At 35.6% G+C, this 2,316-nt stretch overlaps 1 protein-coding gene across 1 annotated transcript in view; it reads left to right on the forward strand.

The window, feature by feature from the left end:
• chaf1a (chromatin assembly factor 1, subunit A (p150)) overlaps positions 1–2,316 on the forward strand; it is a gene marked incomplete in the record, with an annotated part of 44,739 nt that overhangs the window by 34,083 nt on the left and 8,340 nt on the right.

Genomic DNA, 2,316 nt, shown 5'->3' on the forward strand with positions numbered 1-2,316 from the left:
ATATATATATATATATACGCACACATACACAATCATTTTGAATTTGATGCTGCAACATGTACCAAAAAAGCTGGGACAGGGTCAACAAGAGACTGGGAAAGTTGAAGAATACTCAAAAAAACACAGGTTTTATAGTATTCCACAGGTGAACAGGTGCATTGGAAAAAACAGGTGTCATGATTTCAGGGGTAGAAATAAGGATTTTTAGGTTGTTCAGCAGACAACCCGTTGAGAAAATCAGTCAAAATCTTGGGTTGTCCTTTCAAAAAATGATAGTGATACCTCAAAAAAAAGAAAATTTTACGTAAAATTTTAAGTATATTGTTTTGTAGACAAAGTTTACTTTGTACAAATGTTCTCTCATTAGCATTGGAGAGGCTAGCAGCTACCATGGATAAGCAGGTGTTAGCACTGGAGAAGCTGACTTTAGCATTGGAGAGGCTAGTGACTAGCATAGAAACCTGACGTTAGCATCATTTCAGGAGCTGCTTGAGTAGAACTTCTTTGTACTCGTTTGTCATCAGACGTCACAAAGAGACACACAACATGAGCTTTTAAGGCCCAGAAATTAAAGTACCAAAAAGTATTTTGACTGAAAACTTTTCTACACCTAAAGATTCCCACCACCACCCAGTGCCACACATTCATGAGCTTCTTTCTGCTCACAGCTTAAAGGTTTTCATGGCCTCAGTAAAAGTGCACAGTAGTGTTCTCTAATGAAGTGTGCACATTTTAAGAATTTCACCTGCAATATTTAGATTTTTCAGACTGATGACGTTCTAAAGGGAGAGGGATGATTTAAACAAATTTTCTTTAATGAATGTAATTTTAGTGTTTTCAGCTGAAGAACTGTCTGATAGATTTATTTTAAAAATCTCTTGGTATGTTTCTAAAAAAGTTCAGCACAAAACAGCCACCACACCTTAGCAGATATTTATGATAAACACTTGAGCAAACTGTGATTTTAGGGGGAAGTTGATGTCAAATGAAGAAATTGTGTTCTAACGTGGGACATATAAATATTCTTTAATATTATGTTTATAAAAAAGTGCGCTCCTCAGCAGGGCTGCTCCTTAGAGAATCAGGAGTTCATGCTCAGGTTTCACATGTCTGTAAGATAACAACAACAACAACAACAACGCTCCGACATTTTACTGTTTAAAAAATACACAGATTTTAGAGCCTAAAGTCCCAGGCTGATTGGAGGTTGCAGTCCAGCTGCCTCTGAGCCCCAGCTTTGAAAACAAGTTTATTGATGCATGTAAACAACCAGCGTTATGGTAGAACTGTCACATCTGTGAAGCCGCCAGTAATGCTGAAAGCTACGTACAGGTTTTAGTGCAACATATGCTGCCATTAGGCATGGGACGGTATGAAATTATGACGGTATGATAACTTTGGACAAAAATATCACAGTTTCACGGTATGACGGTATTATGATTACAGCTCTAAACATTTTGTTTTGAAATTTGTATTTCAAACCAAAAAAGAAAAAGAAAATAACTTTTCTATGATATTCAACCTTAATTATCTTTGGAAGCTGTTTTTAGATCTCAGAGGTGTTATGCTGAAATTTTATTTACTGTGTGCCTCTGTACTTTATTGATGTTTAGCACCTAATGCAGTTAGATTATCCTGATAAAGTTTACATCTAGTAAGATAACTGCTTTTCTATTGCTTTATTAAGACAAATCAGTGTATACTGCACGAGAAGTCTTTTTATTGAAGTAATGTATCAAGTTTTTTGTGTTTTAAATGACAAAGGGGTGTTTGGCGTAAAGATTATATAATTAAATGCACACAGAAACAAAAAATCACAACTATGAACGCGTGTTTATGAAACGCACGTTTAGCTAACGAGCTGCTCAGCTAAAGGAGGCATTCAGTCTTATCACCTTTCACTTAAAACTTATTAATTACACAATCCAAACAACTCAAACAGTTTTTCAGACAACATGTGATCAGCACATTAAGCCACAGCAACATGGTGATATGTTTCACAATCTGATGCTAAAGTTAGCTTGTTCAGTTCAAGATAGCATAAACTTTACGTGAAGCTGCGATCATGTTAGACGTGTTGCCTCCATGGTCCACACTGCCTTTGTCTTTATGGCATCCTAAGTATTTTCATATATCTGTTTTCAGGGTTCGACAAGATTTTATTTTTTTACCTGCCCGACATGAAATGTTACCTGCCCAAAACAAAAATGTTCAAATTTTGATAAAATAAGAAAAACGTGTACTGTACTTTGTACAGAGGTATATTATATATGACATCTGATTAAACAGATGCACATTTTAGACTGAGTTACTAAC

This window comes from Austrofundulus limnaeus, unplaced genomic scaffold (assembly GCF_001266775.1).
Source record: "Austrofundulus limnaeus strain Quisiro unplaced genomic scaffold, Austrofundulus_limnaeus-1.0 Scaffold1048, whole genome shotgun sequence".
NCBI classification, from domain to species: domain Eukaryota; kingdom Metazoa; phylum Chordata; class Actinopteri; order Cyprinodontiformes; family Rivulidae; genus Austrofundulus; species Austrofundulus limnaeus.